The sequence below is a fragment of the Ornithodoros turicata genome, chromosome 5 (assembly GCF_037126465.1).
Source record: "Ornithodoros turicata isolate Travis chromosome 5, ASM3712646v1, whole genome shotgun sequence".
In the NCBI taxonomy this organism is placed as follows: Eukaryota; Metazoa; Arthropoda; class Arachnida; order Ixodida; family Argasidae; genus Ornithodoros; species Ornithodoros turicata.
This window is the reverse complement of record NC_088205.1, coordinates 21,007,174-21,027,773: the sequence shown is the minus strand read 5'-3', so window position 1 is coordinate 21,027,773 and position 20,600 is coordinate 21,007,174. Positions and strand designations below refer to the sequence as shown.

At 47.1% G+C, this 20,600-nt stretch overlaps 1 protein-coding gene and 1 long non-coding RNA gene across 2 annotated transcripts in view; one reads left to right on the top strand and one right to left on the bottom strand.

The window, feature by feature from the left end:
- LOC135394182 (uncharacterized) overlaps positions 1–20,600 on the top strand; it is a 283,276-nt gene that overhangs the window by 118,958 nt on the left and 143,718 nt on the right. The window lies entirely within an intron of this gene.
- LOC135395373 (uncharacterized) lies at positions 1,340–2,982 on the bottom strand. The gene is made up of 3 exons (XR_010423044.1): positions 2,345–2,982; positions 1,779–1,869; positions 1,340–1,409 (listed from the first exon to the last, which is right to left on the bottom strand). It is a non-coding gene; the product is annotated as an uncharacterized LOC135395373 (long non-coding RNA).

Here is a 20,600-nt window from a genome sequence, read left to right as displayed (position 1 = left end):
CGCTGATTGTTGAGAAACACATGAAATCCCGCGCCGTACAAAATGCACGTGGAAGATGGAGCTGGTATTCCCGGCCGTCACATTGTTAGAAGCCATCGTAGCTCATAATCCAACCGCGCGCCATAATGCACGTCTCCAATGGATTTCGCGAATTCAAGTTCCCTCGAACCACTTTTCGGGGCAATCATGAACGGCTGCGCACGATTTAAGCCAGCCACAGGTGACGTAAAAGAACACCCCTAGAAGGCAGGCTCGGTCGGTTCCGGACTGCAACGGATATTTTTCACTGAGGTCGGTAGGATATCTGCTTTCCACATATTCCACCGGCCATTCGTTGTGAAGGAGGAGGAAATTTATCTCGAAGCCCCGGGATTTGGCGACATGAAAATATCCGAACCCTAGCTCGGACTTGATGGGATGAGGGTTGTCAGGTATTTGCTAAAATCATCGACGGACCTAAGAAATTGCCGCGTCTTCTTTCTTTATTTCCATTACGCATTCAAAAGAGAGACCGAGAAAATTAAACTATATAAATCAAATGAAATACTTGATCCGCTCGAAAAGCGATGATAACAAAACACAAAATTGAACTATTTCTCATCTTATTTACTGCGTAATTACCATGCTGTTCGCGCGGTTAACTCGAGCGACAAAAACATTTTGAGCGTCGTTAAATGAACGTTCCCAGGCTTCTTTCTAAATGAACAACCATCCATTGGGACGTTAGATAACCTTCAGTTGTGTGCTGCTATATTTCCTGTAAAACTGGAGCTAACATCAAGATTGGTTAAGAAAGAAAATTCTAGTGTAAGCACCACGAAGCAACTGTGGCTATTAACAGAGAGGACTCCCAGTCTTGTATCTCATTACGGCCGAAGTCTCATTACGGCCGATGTCTCAATACGGCCGAAAGTCTCAATACGGCCGATAATCCTTTAATCCCCAAGTGTCTCATTACGGCCAAAGTCTCAATACGGCCGAAGGCAGTCTCATTACGGCCGAAGATGTCTCATAACGGCCAAATGTGAAAATGTGTATTGTAACCTGCATTGATATGCAATGTCGCAGCCAGGTATGGATATATATTCAGCAGGTTATAAGCTATGCACTGTGCCCTTATCATATTTATATATACATATTGCGCGACAAATGGTATGTTATCATACCACAGCAAAATGCAACATATTATGTAATGTGTACTCCCACAAGGTAGTGTTGATGTTGCTATGAAGCAGGCTACTATGTGGAGTTAGCTACTTGTAGAGAGCTAGATGAATATCGGCTTTGTTGTGACACTTTTGGAGCCATCCCACAGTCACTGGCCATGACAGAACACCTATCTCAGTCGATGTCAGTTTATTTCCATTCGCCTTACAATGATACAATTCTTGCTTCTGGAATGAGTAAACCTGCAAGAAGTGAAGAGCAACCATGAATAGGCTAGAATATTTAAAAAAAAACAAGCATTTGTCTCTACATGGCTGGTTTTAATATGCTGCAAGCAGATGAATGAACAAAAGAATGACAAGCCTTAAAAATGTGACTTCCAGGTAAACACAGAGCATGACCATGATATGAATATAGGTTCAGTAGTTCATTCCCTTAATGGAAACATGTGAATATCAAATAGTAATACATTACAATTCATGAAATGATGCATGCATAACTTTCCATTTCTGGTTTCTTTGTTATAAAAGTAGTGCACGAATTAACATTCGTGCACTACTACAAAATTTCTCACTTCACAACAGAACCTTATGATGATCTTAACAGCTCACCTCTTCGCCAGGACTCCCTGGGCAGCAACATCCTATTAGCCATGTTGTTGTTTTTCTTTTTCGGAATCCTCCGTGCAGCCACATATCATGCCTGGAATGGAAAACCAGCTATAAATAACAGTGTATTTGAATGACTTCCTCTTGAAGTATCTATTCTAATCAGATATGCTTTTGTGCCTAGTATTGTGCGCGAAAGCACATAAGTACAACATTTGCAGACGTTCGACGTAAGCAGTTCAAGGAGATCAATTAGAGTACGCCGACTTGCGCTTTTATTTTTGAAGAAATACGACGACGAATTTTAACAAATTAAATATGGCTCACAATGATACGAGTAAATGCTGCTGTACGGTGATGCATTATCGGTATCTTATCGTCTTCGAATAAATTTGTTGTTCCTAAACGCGCAACAAACTAGAAACGGCGCAAACCTACGAACGAATACCGAGTTCCATCTATTACAGGCACTTCGGCTGTTTTGATTAATTTAAATTACTCGTATGAGAATCCAACTATGTGTGGACAGCACACTACTAAGACAGACAATCTACGAAAGCATTACTCACCAGAATTCCTGCTTGACTTGGTCTTGGTCAACACTGCGCGATATACGTTGGGGCTGTGGCGATTCATTCAACTCGATTTTTACCGCAACAACAGGCGCTGCTCGAAAGACAACGACGGAAAATAGAGAGCCGCTATAAAGTCCGCTAATTTGCACATTACAGCGCTACAAATCGAGATATGAACACGTCGTAAACAGCAACCACTTGCTCACACAAGAAACGAGGTACCCAACGTTGCTAGACACCATCCGAACTCCGAAGTGAGAGTAGCAAAACAACAAGATATCAAAACACGAAAGGAAGAGTATTGATCCCCCTTCCTGCTATAGCATGCAAAACGTGATTTGCGCTGAGATGAACATATATGTTCACGACGCGAGTAATTTTCACTTTTCACTGATCCAAAGGAGGTCACGTGGGATCTTGCGAAATTAACAGCAATGAAAATGGCGAAACGAAACTTGTGAATCGTGCATTTGCTCTTCATGGTAGCTGCCAGAAAATCGAATCAAACTTACGGGACACTGGATTACAGGTATGTTGGCATCTTTTTCATTCCTGCATATCATTTCACATTACACTATACGTGAATACGTGGTGTCATGACTCACGATGCTGGGGAAGTAGTTGCATGGGGAAGTGTGCATGGTTCTAGACTTTTAATTTTTGATCGCGTAATCGAAATATCGGCACCTCTCGCATTGTGGCTTGCATGTGACCAACCAAATGCTGTTCCCTTACTAGCGCTTCCTACAAACGACAAAACGAAACATGTGAGAATGTATATTTTTGATTACTCATATATAACAAGAAAATGTATCGTTTTCAGGTTGCTGCCACTACTCCATGTGCCCGCAATTGTCTTGCGTGTATGATTACACTTATGTCGTCGCCCACCACGGTGGAAGTGTTTTGCGTACACGCGTTTCAGCATGAAGGTAACATCTGATGTTTACCCTTCGGATATTCTGAATTTACATATTGTAGCTTAGAGGAATTCCGAATGCATAGAGTGACACACACTTTTAACATTGTGACATCAGTGCCGTGGCATAAGTTCTAATGTAGTGCCCCAGGAAAATGAACAAGGGGCAGTGGTTTATCCAGAATCCCAAGCACGAGAAGGGTGTTGGAAAAAATTGTTGGAATAGTTACGTCATTACAGCTTAACATATCATTAAAGACGTATCTGAAGCTGAAATCGCGAAATTGCAAAAAATTTAGGGGGGTCTGGATAAAGCACTGACGAGGGGGACTCCTCCACCCCATGTCAAGCCTCATAAAACACCTCCTGAAATAGTTTCCTGGCTATGCAGCTGCATTATTATGACGTAATTGTCATTGTTGTCCATAATTCTTGAATATGTTTTGAATATATGAAAAAAAAAAGTCTGCTTGACAGCATATGTCATTTTGTTCAGTGGCTTATGTACTTTTTTGTAAATTTCAGGTGGACGTAAATTGTAGAAGGCAGCTAGTGGGGGAGAAGATCATGGTCATAGGTCATGTGACTCCTGGAGCTCCCAGTGGGCTCCCTTGTGGAGTACTTTTCAGAACACACACACACACACAGTTTGCTCACAGAACCAACGAGTAGGATGTTGCTCGAATACTGAGAGAAAATGGCGTAACACATACAAATATCGTGTGACACATATGACAATAAAAACATTTTTCACGAGGGATGCATGAAACACTGTCGCAATATTGTGTGCATGAACCATTGTGTGTGACACAAGCCGTGGGGGCACACCGCCTCGGACACATTTTGGGAAGCATAAAACACAGTATATACAGAGCTACTATGGTGGATGCTTCTTTTTTCTTTTTGGCCGTTATGAGACATCTTCGGCCGTAATGAGACTACCTTCGGCCGTATTGAGACTTTGGCCGTAACGAGACACTTGGGGATTAAAGGATTTTCGGCCGTAATGAGACTTTCGGCCGTAATGAGACTTCGGCCGTAATGAGACTCGGGCCGTAATGAGATGTTACCGAACCCGGAAGTGGCAATCTAGCAACTAGAAAGTATTCACTGGCGACAGCTATACTAAAGGTTATTTCAGTTAGGGAAGTTGCCTTCAATGAACAATGCTAAGAAGGTGAATCTCTCTGTAGCTCAAAAAGCCAACGTTCGCTTTTCTTTATTTCAAGTTTTCGTACGAACATTTCAAGGTCTCGGACAACACAACGCCAATCGCGATACAAAATTTACGTCTATTTGTGTTCGATGAAGGTGTTCCTGCGAACAGTTTTGGGATCCACCCTAAGAATTATTTTACCATATGTTCCTAATAAGTCTTCTTCGTGACCACAGCAACGAGCACTTGGTATAATGTAAGCTATAGATAAGGTAATCGCTTACCGGACGTTCAGCTCCCGTGTTTGGACCATGCCGGAAACCTATCTCTTGACGGCTCCGTTTTGAAGTTACGTCATAAAGAGCTTTCCTTTCGGCTTCCGTGCTTCCATGGCTGCTATATTTACCAACAAGCTGGTGGTTTATTTCTCTTTTCAACACCGCAGGCGACAGTATTTCATATCCTGTTTGCGCTCTCCTGTTTGACTGCGGTGCCGGTGCCTATAAGAAAATAACATTTGGTAATAAAAAGGAGGCGGCTAATAACGGTGAAAGTCGAAGCGGGTCCGCACGCCGGCGTCAGTGACCCCCAGGGAGGTTTCTTGGCCACGCGTATATACCGTGATCGGCAGTTGCGCACTCGTGCGCCAAATGACCAATGAGGCCAACAGAAATATGTTGTGTTGTCTTCCCGAGTTGGGAAGAAGCGTAGAGGGCGCCGCGGAGACAGTGACCGGCGGGGGACAGTGACCGCGGACAACAGTGTTGCGGCGCGCGGGAAGTCCTGTCTACTGATGAACCCTGTCTGTCGGGAATTGCAGAAGCCAAGATAGTGGACATGGGTTGGACGTCCGTAACGTTCGGGAGCTGTGACTTGTCGAGGACATCGGAGATGATTGCTGCTGCTTGATGGTTGCAACCATATGGGCACGGCAACCTCCATGATTTTGTCAGCATGGGCACCAAGTTGAGTGATGGAGAGGCTCGAAGCGGGAACAAACAGAATCCGTGGGAGCACGAGTCCTTTCAATAGAAGTTCGTCGACTGATACCGCGCGGTCTCCCAAAAAGTGTTTGCATTTGCGACGGTCATCCGTTGCCGAGGTCTTCCGCAGACAGCAGCTGCTGAAGGGGTTTGAGTACAGGAACCATTGTTCTTTCGACAATCGCTGCTTTCAGCAGATCGTAGCGCGGAAGGGGCCGGCGCACAGATAATGACAGCATGTTCTGCTGCAATCTCCGGTGACAAAACGGAGAGGACGTGGTAATATCGGGTGAATGGCGAAGTGAGCAGGAGCCTGGCGAGCAGGAGCCGACATTCGACTTGGGAAAACCGCGCTCTTGGATTTGCATGCCAGAACGGCTGGAGCGCCAATCCGCGCTGTCTCCTCGCGATGCGTTCGGGTCACGAGTTGTGCGGTCCTCGCGTAAACTTGTTGGTCAGAAAGGAGGTGTGACAGAGAAACGCGCTGCAAACTTTATCGGCGGCGGCTGCCACCGCTAAAGACAGTGGGGAGCTGTCGAACCAGGAGACGCGTTTTGAAGGGCCGATGGTAGTGGGACGTGTACGTGGCTCACTGCAGGCTGCAATGGAGTCTGTGTATGCAGTAACGGCGGGGTTCTCGATGTAAGCGGGCTTGAGTCGGTCGACGATGTCCTCCTACCGTTGATGGAGATACTGTAGTTTTTTCCTGAGCGGCCGAGGACGGGATGAGGGCCTGAGTAGGGGAAACTGAGTGACTTCTTGGCGCCGCCGGGTCGGAGGAATACGAAGGTGGCCGATGGAAGGTCTTGTTGAATATGACATGGGCGGGAAGAGGAAACACGTGTGAGAATGGTACGGAGACGGTCGAAAAAGATGTGCAAGTGCTCCAAGTAGTCAGAGGGCGCCGTATGCGACAAGGAGTAAGGAGATCGGCGGGAAGGCGGAGTGTGAAGCCGTACACGAGTTCGGCGGAGCTGTAACCTCAGTTGAGTTTAAAGGAGCTATGAACTGTACCAAGCAGCGCGCCGACTGTGTCGGTTCCAAACGGCGATTTCAACGTTTTGTCTGTGACACCTTTTGTATAGGTGAACTTGATCGGTGCGTATCTTCATCACATAGCATGCTCCTAGCCAACCATCTTCCCGAATGACAACGTTCTCGCCCATGATTTGTTGATAACGAGAGGCGAAGCCTATTTTGGATCTATTATGCGCGGCCACAACATGGGCTACGCCACCCGTTTTCAACAAATCAGAGGCTAAAACGTTGTCATTGGGGATGATGGTTGGCTAGGCACGTGCCATGTAGTGAAGTTCATCTTGAAGAGGGTAAAGCAGAACGTTATGTGTACCTCCGCGTTGGTGTCTGATTTGGTGCTACAATTCTTCAGATGACGTAAAGATGGATAGAGGTATCTGGACGGCGGTGCGTGTACTCGCCCGAATGCGAAAGAGAGTGCGTTTTTGTTTTAACGCTGCACAAGTTATGAAGGAGAAGAATTGAACAACAGATTGTAAATAGAATTACGAAGCGTAGAATAACAATATTATATCTATTAAACCCGTAACTAAATACATGCAGATAGGAGTTCTTACCTCCTTTAAGAGCTGCACGGATGCCGAGGAGCACGAGTGGAAGATGGTCGATCCAATGAATGCGATCTTCGTGGGCGATGAGACTGGTCTTTAGGTGCCTGTGGAGTCGCTGAACGAGGCCATTGGACGCAGATAGTGCGAAGACGGGAATGTCCAAGGAGGTCAGTAAAGGTGGATCTCAAACTGGTGTCCCCGATCAGTAGGACTCCAAAAGCGGGAGATGCATGACGCCAGGAAGGCGGAAGCAACGGTCTCGGCGGACAGCTTTTGGCCAAAGCAGACGACCAGAAGAAGAGATGTGCTCTACTTGTTGGACGACGGCTGGCGCAGTCGTGCGCCGTCGTCCCGCCACGTTTCGTTCCATACTGCCGAACTATACAAACCGAACGACAGCCGCTGGCGTTGCGCAGCGCCCGCCGCGCGCGCGGTTCCGCCCAGATCCGTCGGACTGTATACCAGCCTTTATTTATTAAGATACACCCTACTGTTCCGCGGAAGTGGCAGTGCGTAGGGGGGAGGAAAATTACGTTGCAGTCAACAGTCCAACCAAGGAGATAGAGATGGGTTGGAGTTCTTTGTGAGTGACTTTGATGTTTCTTTCTTTTCTTTTTTCATATCTTTCATGTTGATGAGTCTCCTGTCTTGATGTGTCTTCATCAAAGTCACTCACAAAGAAGCGTACACAACCTGTTTGAAAAGATAACACTGGAAGAAGAGAGTACAAGGTGATTTGTTGAAAACTGGAGGCGTAACGCCTTTTTTGTGACACTTATGCTCTTCATAATTGTCACAAAAAAGGCGTACGCCTCCTGTTTTCAACAAATCGGGGCAGATAACGATATCATTCGAGATCATGGTTGGCTAGGAGCGTGCCATGCGGTGAAGTTCATTTCTAAGAGTGTACCTGCATCCTTTCACTCGGAGAACTACGCTCTTAAAAATGAACTTCACCGCATCGCACACTCCTAGCCAACCATCACCTCTAACGATATCGTTATCTGCCATGATTTGTTGAAAGCGGGAGGCGTACGCCTTTTTTGTGACACTCATGTTGTTCATAATTGTCACAAAGAAGATGTACGCCTCCCGTTTCCAAGAAATCAGGGCAGACAACGATATCATTAGAGATGACTTAGGGCCCGGATTTTTAGGCACTAACAGGGGGCGCTCTTGACCGCATAGCACGCAGTACGCCAATCATCATCGCGGATGATATCGCTCTGTCTCCCGATGAGCTGAAAAAGGGGTGCGCACCGTTCTATGTATCAACATTCACTCCAATCGGAAGATAAAACAATACGGTTCTGAAGGTTTGTTGGCCTAGAATGATCTATCCAACGAAGACAACAACAACAACAACATAGATGAATGGATGATGATGATGTGGGATGTTTCCCTGCGTTGAGTGCAGGACCCTACCCCATTCCAAAAAGGTTCACATGAAAGGATGACGAGGGAAGGAAATCCCTACAGTTCGTGAAGGAGGCCGGTGGCCCTCAGAAAGGAAAGCAGAGCGCCAAGTGCACGGCACTGGTGTCCAGGGTTACTCCATGGGCCGAGAACTTTGCAGATCTTGAATGGCCTCTGATCCAGCATTTCAAGTTGAGATTTAAAGGCCCGTCGCTCGCGTACGTACTGGCTGCAGTCTTCGAGAATGTGTCGGATTGTTGCCGGTAAACCACAAGTTGTACACAGCGCCGTGGTGCTGTGGCCCAGCCTATACCGGAGTGCAGGGGTGAATGCGACGCTAAGTCGTAGACGACGCACTAGAGACGTAAAGAGGCGAGGGAAACCGCTTGGCATGTCAAATGAAAGCGTTGGGTCAACAGCATACAGAAGCGACCACCGGGTGATGTCATGACACCATTCCTGATGGGCCCAGGGCGACGTCAAAGCGGACAAGACGGAGCGCCTATCTCCATTCGAAAGTATGATGGAGACTGCTGAGCGGCGATGGTGAGCTGCAGCAGCTGCCCGATCCGCTACCTCATTGCCTCTTATTCCAATGTGGCTAGGGACCCATTGGAGGGTGAGCCGGTGGCCCCTGTCTTCTAAAACCTTGAGTGTCGTTAAGATGTTCACTACCACCGGAGCCAAGGAGCCACGGATGCCCATGCTGTCTATGCACTGCAGCGCTGCCCGCGAATCTGTGTAAACCACCCAGAGGCGGGGGTGGTGATCCAAAATAGACCTTAGGAATAGCAGGATGGCATACAACTCCGCAGAGGTGGCCGAGGTGCGGTGCGATAGGCGGAACCCACGTGAAATTGACTCGTCTGGGATTACAAATGCCGCAGATGAGCCGCCGGTAGTGGAGGAACCGTCCGTATATACAGCGGTTTGGTTTCCGTATGCAGCGTCCATCCACTCCAGAGTAGCCTGCTTTGAGGACTGGAGCAGGGGTTTGGCTCTTCGGCCCCTTGATCCCCGGGATGTGAGACAAGATGGATGGTTTCGGCAGTGTCCATGGCGCTACTGAAGAAGCGGATGGGGCAACAGTGAAGGCAGGTATATATGGTCCGTTAGTTCTTGCGCACACTGCGCGATTTTGCTGCGGTTTCGCTTACGAAGCTTCTGTACCAGTGGGTGACGGCGATGGTGAGCGCGCAATCGCAAGTAGTGGCGGAAAGTTTCTCTCTTGCGGAGGACGCCAATTGGGAGTTCCCTGGCCTCGGCTACCACCATCCTCGTCTCAGCGCAACGCGGAACGCCAAGACAGGTCCGCAAGCTGCGCGCCAAGACGCAACGGAGCTTGTGTTCGGACGTCCGTGATAGTCCGTGCAACACAGGAAGGCTGTAGACTACTGAGCCACGAACAAGCGCTTTGTGGAGTGCAAGAAGGTCCCGCTCAGTACATCCCCAGCGCAAGCCGGCAAAGTGACGTATCACATTTCCCCAACGTTGCGCCTTTGAAGAGAGATAGTCAATGTGTCTTGCCCACGACAGGTTGCGGTCCAACACAACACCGAGGAACCTGTGGTGCCTGACCAGCCTTAACGGGGACCCCCCGGTGTGTACTTGGAACCGGCGCATCTCTTTCCGGGTAAACGGAAGGGTAGCACTTTTCTCAGTGGAGATGGCCATCCCTGCGTTCAGGAAGTAGGCATGTATGGCATCAAGTGAGCTCTGGAGCCGACACTGAATTGCAGGGCGGGACTTGCCAACAGTCCAGACGCAAATATCATCAGCATAGATGGACAGATGCACCCTCCGAGGAAGGCACTCCTTGAGGCCCATCAAGACAATGTTGAATAACAGGGGGCTAAGGACACTTCCCTGAGGAACTCCCTGTGGCACAGTGATCTTTTCCGTGTCCCCTCGCCTGTAGTGACGAAAATCTTCCGTTGACGGAGGAAGTCGGGCCTGCAACAACCCATGAATAACACAGGGATGGCTTACGGAATCGTACGCCTGTTTGATGTCCAGGAAGACAGCCATCGCTATTTTCCTTCGCGCCTTCGCTTCTTCGACCGAAGAGTCTAAATCGAGCACCGAATCCATGGAGTTACGGTGTCTGCGGAAACCCGCCATTCCCTGAGGAAAAACAGGTCTTCACTCCAGCCACCACTCGAGCCTGTGCAGTATCATACGTTCAAGGACCTTGCCTAAGCAGCTGGTGAGGCTCACGGGTCGGAAAGACGCCAGATCGGAGGGTTGTTTCCCCGGTTTCAGGATGGGGACTACCAGTGCCTCCTTCCACGCGGCAGGGACCTGCCCATCCCTCCATGACGTGTTGTGCATCTGCAAGTTGGCCGGATCGCCGAGCCTTCCGCTCTGCCCGTCTTCGAATGGCACGCAAACGCTCCACCTCCGGATCCGTACCTGCGTGACCAACGCTGATCTTTGCAGTCGTGGTGGCAGACGTCAGAGAGTTCACAATATGGCCGGTAAATTCGCCTGCGGTCATTCCCACGCGCACGTCCTTTTTGCACAGTTCACGAAAGGACTGCCAATTTGTTAGACGTACGGTTCTGCGGTCTGCCCCGGATGCGTACTTGGAGCAGGACACCAATATAGGAACGTGGTCACTACCTCTTCCGCCCAGGTCTGTGGACCACGTCAGGTAGGAAAAACGTCCCTCGAACACAGCGAAATGTCTAATACGTCTGTTGAGTAGTCCCGACGGAGGAATGTTGGAGACCCGTCATTTAGGACACAAAGATCCAGGTCCAACGAAGAGCGCTACCTGTTAGTGCCTAAAAATGCGGGCCCTACTGACTCTTAAAAATGGTGGTGGTGGTGGTGGTGATAGGGCTTGCCGTTCTCACTTAAAAATGAACTTCACCGCATAGCACGCTCCTAGCCAACCATCAACCGAAATGTCATCGTTCTCCCCCCTGATTTGCTGAAAACGGGAGGCGTACGCCTTTTTGTGACACTTATGCAGAAATGTTAATTGGCACAAAAAGGAGTACGCCCCGCGTTATCCACAAATCAAGAGTGATAGACGTATCACTCTGTACAGTGGTTGGCCTTTAGTGTGCTATGTGGCGAAGTTCATTTTCAAGAATGCACGCGTCGAACGCACCCAACTACTGAGTGCTAAAACTGACTGTTTTAAATTTAAGTGTTAATGTTAAATTTAATGTTAAAAATTAAATTTCCATTTTTCCCGCGAAAAATAGCGGAATGGAATGCGCTCTCTTCATATGTAGTTAATGCTGGTACAGTAGAGTAATTTGTGTCGAAACTGTCAGCTCATGTATAGACATACAACAACAACAACAACAACAATAAATGATATTTTATTGTTGTTCTCTCTCACATTGTACTCCCACTCCTACTTAGGCATCCTTAGGCAAGTGGCAAGTGTAAAATAAAATAAATAAATGTCTTCTCATACACACACATATGTATACAACACAAGTACGAGGCAGCGACATTTGATTAACACAGTCGAAAGAAAAACAGACAAACATAACACAACAATATGAACAGTAGAAACATGGCCTTCGTCGAAAAACACAGACAGCGTCGAGATTTAGACCCAAGCAGCTCTAATTGATTGCCGGTCAAGTGCCCTACCAATTGCACTCGTCACGAGGAATTGCTCCTTCACCGCCTCCGTCTAAACGTCTCCTGCACACCACTGCATCTGTTCAAAATGGGTCAATCTATCACTCCCCCTCCACTCTGCACTACCTGTGGCGTGGTGGGTGGCATTCCCCACTGCATCCTACACTGCAGGCAACACCTTCTGCACCGTGACGCCCTCTGTCGTCGTGTATCCCAACTTTGCTACGGTACTGTATAACACTGGATACCTTACTGGGTCCCGTTCTTGAGCCGACCCAGTGTGCAGTCACCACTGCGCTCCTCCGCGTTCTCCACGCTTCGAACCTTGCCAACGCCTCGTGATTGTGTGACCGTGTATGTGATTTCTCAGTTTTAGTTTTGTGTGTTTTTGTTTTTCTTTTCTTTCCTTTCTTCTTTTTATTTTCCTCTCTCCTCTTCCTATTCTTCTTCTGCTTTTCCTTTTTTGAATAGCAAGCCAACCTCGGTCTGGCTGACCTTTCCTTTCTTATTTTCTTAATAAACATATCCCCCCCCCACCGCCACCAATTACAGGTCTCGTTGGAATCCTACAGGTCCACCTCGTTGGATCCTACAGGTCTCGTTGGAAATAAATAAGCATCTGCTTATTTATTTATTTTTTAAGACCTTTAATGAACAGAATTGGGGCATGCAGACATGCTTTCAGACGACTTGCAATGTGATGTTTTTCTGTTTCACTTCTAAAGTGAAAAGGTATTTCGAGAAGAAGCTTCACTCGCACCGAAATTGGGGACTACACGCTGATTTTTACTTCTTTAAATGTACAATACAATGAGGATGAAAAGTGACGTCTCTGCAGTTTGGCCGTGTTTGAGTGTTGCTGCTACAATACCTGGATCATGAACTAATTGGCTGTAAAATCTGTGCAAATGACAGCTAGTGATTGGCCACACTTTTGACAGTGATGCAACGTGAGAGGCACCATTTATTTATTTTGTGTGATGGCTGAATCCTTGGAGTCGCTGTTATGTAACATAATACAAATCCAATTGAGAACGTATAAATATCGCGGACTAAGTTAGTAGCCTAAAGGGACGTTTCCACCATGTCTTCTCAGCAGAGTTGTGCCTAACTCGTTACAAGTAACTCGTTACTTGGTAACGGTTACTTTTTTTGGTAACGAAGTAACGATTCAGTTACTTTTTAAGAAATGGTAATAGTAACGGAATCAGTTACAAAAATTGGTAACTCGTTACTGACGTTACTCGTTCCTTTTCTTCAGCGCGGGGGAGCACATTTCGGCACTCCGTGTGGCGCAATGCGAGGACCTGCGTGACCCACGACCACGTGTGACTCAAAGTGTTATTGCAGTCCCTCGTTGGATGTGTTGTTGACGTGCTGAATCGCCAGGCCCTTGTCCTTTCTCTTGTTTCCGTACTCTCCAACTATCACTCCTTCCCAAGGATGGGTACCAATTGTGCTATGGCTACAAAAAACGCGTTTCGACTTCTAGCCTTTTCTTGTCTTCGCTAAGCTTCTCAGCGCCCTAAATTATGACGCAGTCCCTCGTCTGTTTTTGGGAACCGTTGGTGATCGGTGGCACGAAAACCGGTGTCTTTTCTTGTGTTTTCATAACCTCCGATCACCCCCACTTCGGCAGCAGATGTCATCACACGAAAGAGAACGAAGATCACTGATGTAAATTTCCAGTATCAGCTTCTTGTGAAGTGCAATTTCTCATTAATAATGAGTTGAAGGCAAGTGACGGCATGTTTGTTGGTTCCTTTAACTATGCGGCGGTAACGAAAAAGTAACTCGTTACCTGTGAGTAACGAGAACTCGTTACTTTTGTATGTTGGTAACGAGTAACGTATTTAGTTACTTTTTTCTGAAGTAACGGGTAACGGTATTTAGTTCCTATTTTTTGGTAACGGGCACAAGTCTGCTTCTCAGACACTCATTTGAGGAACGAAATCTAGTAAGCATACAAAGAAGCATCGTCCAGAGACAGATTTATTTAGATCGAGCACGTGACCTGCATCTTGCGACCAGTTGCGGATACATTACGGGAACGGCGATTCTTCTTACAGCTGTAGCTGTTAATGCAACACTTCGCCTTCACGTGTCCGCATCGACGTTGACGCAAAACCCTCCCCCGTCCTCTCTGCGTTCGTGCGTATAGTGTGGTCTTTCTCTTCTTCTGCTTGTGGAATGTGTTGTCTTGCGCCAAAATTATTTAGTCAGGATGGGACGTCCCAAGGCGTCACCTGCACAACAAGGTACCTCCAAAGAACGGCGCCGAGCCAAGCAACGAGAATGGATGCAACGAACTCTGTTGTATGCTACGCATCACACGGCCCAAGTACGTACAAGTGAAGCGAACACAACGTACTCACCCCGAAGCAATACATCGATACAAACCAATTATTCTGCTGGGTGATTTCAATTATTGTATGGCACCGTAAGGTTTGTCTGCGCAGCGTGGCGACATGTTGCACGTGCCGCAGGGTAGGACTGCAGATAATTTGGACCACCTGGGGTTCTTTCGACGTGCGCCGGAAATCTCCGATAGGCGGTGCTGGAAGCTATGTTTACCTCACTGATCTCTATGTATAAAGGCTGGATCGCGCATAGGCGAGGGGCGCGTGGGAGAGATGTGCGGCAACCGGCCGCCATGTTGGAGGGCCCACTGGCGCCGCACTCTTAAAAATGAACTTCACCACATAGCACGCTCCTAGCCAACCATCACCCCGAATCATAGGCGCCGACTACGGGGGGGCGCGAGGGCCCTTGCCCCCCCGGAATATGAACTAGGGGGGGCGCCGCCTCCCCCGGGAAGTCCCGCTAAGAGACTGACACCAACCTTTGGGGCTCGGCGCGCCAGGGTCAAAAGAGCGAAGAGGCACCAACCCCAAAAATGCATCTTGCAATTTGTAAAATATGTATTCGCCCACCATACTCATTATCACAGTAGAAGGTGAGGCGAAGAAACACAGAGGATGACACAACACATAGACTGAATTTCGCCCAAAGCAAACAGGTCAATGAAACGAAGCAGTCGAAAAGGTACGTACCAGCAGCTGCGAGGTGTAACGGTAGGATCTTGGGAACGCATATCCGTTGGGAGCGGGTTCAACTCCCGCTGCTCCATTTCGTTGACCATATTCATTATATTGCGCGCATTTCGGGTCAAACACCGAGGATTCAATGCATTTTGTTCCTTTTGCACTCAGTTTTCAAAGGCGTAATGCCTTCAGTTGTGCACATGTTCACTGTTTACGTTCTCTCTGTTTTTCGTTTTGTTTTGTTTTTTCTGTTCTTCCTTCCTCTTATTTCTATACCAGTTCTGCATACATCATAGGATCCCGCCGGAGTGTGTGATTCTTCAACATTAGTTTTGTGTTCATTTTTCTTTTCCTTTTCTTTCCTTCTTTTTGTTTTCTTTTGCTTTCTTCTTTTCTTTGCCTTTTTCTTCCCCCTTTCACTTTTTTGTTGGAATAACAAGCCGACATCCATCTGGCTTTCTTTTCCTTCCTTTTTTTTTGCTTAATAAACATATCCCCCCCCCCCCCCCGCCCGAGTACGTACTTCGCGCCCTTGCCCCCCCTGGGAAAATGAAAACTCTCCGCCTCTGCCCCGAATGACAACGTTCTCGCCCCTGATTTGTTGAAAACGGGAGGAGGAGCCTATTTTGTGGCCATTATGCACGGCACAAAATAGGCTCCTCCTCCCGTTTTCAACAAATCAGGGGCGAGAACGTTGTCATTCGGGATAGTGGTTGGCTAGGAGCGTGCTATGTGGTGAAGTTCATTTTTAAGAGTGCGGCTGCCCCCATTGGAAACAATGGGAAGCGATTTGATTTGGATTACTTATTGCGCTCTAACCGCTCCTCATTGCTGATTAGCACGGATCTTTCTTAGGAATCAGTGTGCTGATGTATTCCAAACTTGCTTCAGCCGTGTTCATGTACTTTTTAATGGTAATTGCCATCTTTTTCTTCTCCGCTGCCTGTATTCCGAATAGGGGGGTCGTAAGTGTCGTGCACAGGGAACGTATGCATGAAGGTGAATTCGGTGAGTGTCAACCTGTAAAATAAATTCGTTTTGCTCAGAAAGGTTTCACACTGTTTGTTATTGTAAGGAACTTCCGTTTTTATATTTTTTGTTTGTTTTCGTTTGTTGTTCGATTTTCGTGCGGTGTTCGACGGTTCTCGTTCGTTATTGTGTGGTTTGGTGTTGTATGGTTCTCTTTTGACTTTTTCCATTATCGTATTATGTTCTACGAGTGTCTGTGTGTGTTCTACAATAAGACCTCGATCCTTATTGTGAAGGGGCTCATTATTTTAATCACCACCAGACCACCAGCGATGGGGCGGAGTATAGCCCCTGGCGATGAAACTCCCCATTCCTCATCCTAAAATAACGTTATTGTCACGAGTGCGTTGCATTTGTTCAGCTGTCAGCGTATTTCATTACAGAAATTCGGAGCGCTGTGCGCACGAAGAGCACGCATGTGAATGTCTTATCACACACGCTGTAGGAGCGACTGCACATACGAGGTTAACACAGCAGTTTATTTACTTCCACCGTAGCTCACAAATTAAAAGAACAGTGGAACAAATGGGCATATTGGCGCATGTTCTGCATCCGCTTCTTCGGCGCAGCTGAGCGACTGTGAGGGGAACCTGCAAGCACAAGCGCATTGTTTATAGAAAATACATGGTTTTGAGATTGATAGGAGCAGCCACACATACTTTCTTAGTACGTAACGGCACCAGCGAAGTAGCAATGCAAGCAAGTCGATCCAAGTTGTCAGATGCATGCGATACGAAAACAGATTTTTCCTCAAATAAAGAGCTTACCTGTGAAAAATTACCCATCTTTCTCTGTCCGTGTGAAGTGTACTCATCACGAAAGCTGCAACAAACTGGCGTGACATGCCCTTTAATTTAAAGGAAATTTAAAAAAATACGGGCAGCCCCGCATCAACTAAATGCTGACGACAGGATGCGTTGGGCCCACCAATATGGCGGCCGGTGACCACGCTGTGGAGCACCCTATGCGCGATCCAGCCTATACTATTGAGATCAGTGGTTCACCTCCCCCCACATTGCTTCCGCCCTCGGCCGGGAACGAACCCGCGATTTCAACGTATGATTTCATCGTGATTGATGATTTCATGCGTCCTGCATGATGATTTCATCGTGATTTCAACGTGAATGCACCAGCGGTCCCGCTCGTTGGTGGCAGCCAAGGTTTTGCTGAAGACGGGGAGACGGTGGGTTCGAATCCTACCATTGGCTGTGCTGTCCGAGGTTTCCCCTGGGTTTTCCGAAGGTTTTCCAGACGGATGTCGGCACAGTTCCCCCTGAAGTCGGCCCAGGAAGTATACTAACCTCCTCCTGTCCCCCACTCCTTCCTGCTGTCCCGTCTCCACCTGTCCACATCTGTACGCCGCTCACACGGAAACACGGAATAAAAAATATTCAACGTGGATACTAATAAGACCACCATTCCCAACCGAGCTCGCCAACCAGATGGCGTTATATCTGTGCAACAAACTGACAGAACCCGGCACCAACTACAATTCGTGCATCGACCTGGTATTCGAGAATCGAACATTGGTGCAAGGACTGTCAACTCTCACGGCGCATTTCTCAGATCATAAAGCTCTCATCGTCACGCTACGCGAGGGACAATGAAATAAGATACACTCAATAGAAGCTCTGTTGCAAAATTCCTTTAGTCACCATTTGTGAACAATGTAACGACGAAAGTGTCTATACACCACCGTCTGCAGATGCCGCTGCTAATTCGTGTTAAATCCAAGCGTTAACCGTTCCTCAATTTTTACCTCGTGTTAGTAAAGTATCGCTGCATAAACACGTCGCGTACACCAACGTACTATTTTTTACTATGTGGCCAACACGAAACTGTACGGGAAGTGTTCCGGAAAACCGGGTTGTGGCGTTGTCTGCATAATAAACGTGCTACGAGCATACAGACGGGACAGGGAGAGGAGGCACACACACCAAGCACAATCTCAAGCAGCATAATGTACGTCGGGTGCAATAGGGGTGGACGGTATGTTTTATCAATGTTCTTTAGCTTCATGAGTCTGTTCAAGGCCTTCCACCTACCCGTCCACCTGTATTGCACTCGACTTTAGTACATTTATTAAAATACGTAGGCCACACCGGCAGCACAACAGGATAAAAACAACTTAAAATATGCACTAAGTGTTAACGTTTCGTGGCCTATTCAGGCCCCATCTTCAGAATGAGGTCTGTCCGTCACGCGTCAGCTATTTAAACAGGGGGGCGTACCTATCTGGAAGCGGACCCGGATGTTTGTTAATGCAATTTGGACTGGTTTTGATGTACCAGGATTCTAATTTTTTTCTTACTCCCCAGCGACCTTCACGAGCTAGAATATCGGGGGTATCTAGGTTAACCGCATGGCCGGTCTTTTCAACATGCTCGCATAGCTCTGTTCGTTTGTTCGCGTTTCTTTCTATGTCATATTTATGCTCCTTCATTCTTGTTTTTACCTTTCGACCTGTTTCCCCTATATACGTTGCGGTGCAATCCCGGCATGCAATACGGTAAACAACGCCGCGCTTATCGGGCAAGTCCACACTATCTTTTGGGTGACTTAACAAACTCTTAAGAGTAATCTTGGGTTTGAATGCTGTTTTTATGTTTACCGCAGCAAGTATCCGTCTTATTGGCTCTGAAACGCCCTTTATGTACGGGAGGGTAACAAACGGATTTCCACTTTCCTCTTTTTCTTCCTTTAGCGTTTTCTTTTTTATCTGGTTGTGCACGTCATTCAAGAATGGTTCGGGGTATGACCTGTGCTTCAGATTCTCCATTACCACTTCCATCTCGGCCCGCATTGCAGTCGGGTTCGAGGGGATATTACATGACCTCGAAATTAACGAACGGGCAGTTGCCCTTTTATGTTCTAGTGGGTGCGCAGACTCAAAGTGCAATGCCAAACCGGTATCACATTTTTTCCTGTAAACTGTAGTGATTGCCTGACCCGAATCTCCCCTCCTGACGAGCACGTCCAGAAAAGGCAGCTTGCCGTCACACTCCTTCTCACAAGTAAATTGAATGTTCGGATGAACGTCATTCAGATTTCCCAAGAAAGCATCCACATGGCCTGAATCTACAACGGCAAAGGTGTCGTCTACAAAACGTTTGTAAAAAGTCACATGCGAGCCCATCTTACTGAGGGCGATATTCTCCACATGCTCCATTACTATATTGGCAACCGCCATAGACACGGGGCTGCCCATCGGGCAACCATCAACCTGCTTAAAAATCTGTTTCTTAAATTGAAAAAACGACTGGTCTAAGCACATCTTCAGCAAGGTTATGACATTTTCAACAGATAATGCGGTCCGTTCATCAAAGGAAGCGTCGTGTTCTAACATATCCCGTGCAACTGTTATAGCCAAGTCGAGGGGGACGTTCGTGAACAATGCAATCACATCAAATGATACCATAACCTTATCTTTCCCTACGACACACTTCCGAACCAAATCACAGAATTCATACGAGTTCCTAACCGAACACTTGTTCTTATACATAGCAGGTGTAATCAAGTCGGCGAGAAACTTCGATAAATTATACGACGGTGCATCAATGAACGAGACAATAGGTCGTAGTGGAACGCCAGGCTTATGGATCTTTGGAAGGCCATAGATCCTAGGTGTTGCCCCATCGGAGGAAAATAACAGTACATTCCCGCGTTCCTTTTATTTCTTAGTAACGAGTAATGGACTTAGTTACTTTTTTTCTGAAGGAACGAGTAACGTATTCAGTTACTTTTTTGGGGTAACGTGTACAGCTCTGCGCATATTACAGCACAGCATTAGTTGCTTTACGGTAACATGCCACTCTATCGCGTGCACTTCGGTGACAGTTGCTGATCAAAAAAATATGCTCGTATTATAAATTCTGATGTTATTGTTCCGTGGCACTGCAAAGATTCCACAGAGCCAGCGAGAGGAATAAGGAGAAAAATATTATGGAGATTTTGACGTCCACAAAACAAAACCGCACTGACGGCATGGCGATGTTCATTTTGGTATCGAACTCAAAGCACCGTACACGCATGTTCTTATTGAAAGCGTGAAGGCAGTAGAAAACAAGCACCATTTCAGCGCGTTCCGGGGTGAAATTCTGTCGCCTGTCACTACCAATCGTCCTGCGTAGCGAAAACGACCTCCACGCAAACGACGTCCACCGATTTGACGATGCATGCCGGTGCCAACACAGGTACTCGTGAGCGATACCGTCGGAAGCAGAGGAGGATAATCTATTTTTTATAATAACATTTTTGACAGTAACAACACACAACATACGACGCACCCGAGACACTACCATACAACATGCAGTTACAAACATAGAGACAATATTATGTACATTCGTTTCAGAAAATATTTACACCCAACAACATCACACGACACACCCTAAGAAACTTGGCGTCAACTTGGAGTCAGGCAGTGACGATAGTTACAATATGTACAGGTTATATATCTACAGTCAGAATTATGTACATTCATTCCGGTAAGTTTTTACATATGAAAGGAT